Here is a 957-nt window from a genome sequence, read left to right on the forward strand (position 1 = left end):
AATCATATTTCTTTTCATTAAATAAGAGTTATTGAATCCACAATTCAGGTTTATCATTGTATGATTGGTTTTGTTGTCACAACTCCACCTTTCCGGAATACTGAACGGTATCCCTGAAGTCCAATTGCAATTCTTCGTTGCTATTGCCTGGGTTGACATTAATGATAGAATAGTCATTACGAAGAGCGCTTTCGTAAGACTATTGGAATTGTCTTTAACTGTATTTCCTGCTGGAGTCGATTGTTGTTGAGCCTTTCTAGTTCGACTAGCGATAGGGCCATCAGTTACCTCAATTTCCTTTCCCTTTACCTTATTATAATTGGTTGGTGAATCAGTAACTTCTTGGATTCTGTTAGTAATTGATCTTTCTGATTCAGTTTCGTCTAATTCGCAGGTTTCGTTTACTTCTTCTATTACCCCTTTCAGCAGTTGATCTTTTATTGTATTGTCATAGTCATGAAGATGCGAGGAGGAATTTAGACGTCTAACCAAATTCTTCAAGCGTCCGATACATAACCCGTAATTGTTACTAAGCCTTTGTTTAGAGTCTTTCCACGACCAACATACCTGGTATCTCCCGTCGAGTTTAATGATAGTTTTGTTAAAGTGATCTATCGCTCGTTCATCATCATCTTCTGTAGGAGACTCATGGATACCGATCATTTCCAGTCTCCAGAATTTTTCTAATTCCGAATTCGGATTTGTATACACTGAGCATATTATTGGTATAGAGTGACCTTTGGAATTACAAAGTTCGTCGATATAACCTTCTCCCGTTATCATAGGTCCCACTTTCGAATGGACCATAATATATCCAGAACGTAATTCCTTTTTATCTTGTGAATCGACAAACTTAAAGAAACAATCGGCACCAATTAGTATGTCAGGTTTGTCCCAGTGGCTTGTTAAATCTTCACATTGTTTTTTTACAGGTATGTCGACTACCCGTATTTCTTG

The sequence above is a fragment of the Loa loa genome, assembly GCF_000183805.2.
Source record: "Loa loa unplaced genomic scaffold supercont3.13, whole genome shotgun sequence".
In the NCBI taxonomy this organism is placed as follows: Eukaryota; Metazoa; Nematoda; class Chromadorea; order Rhabditida; family Onchocercidae; genus Loa; species Loa loa.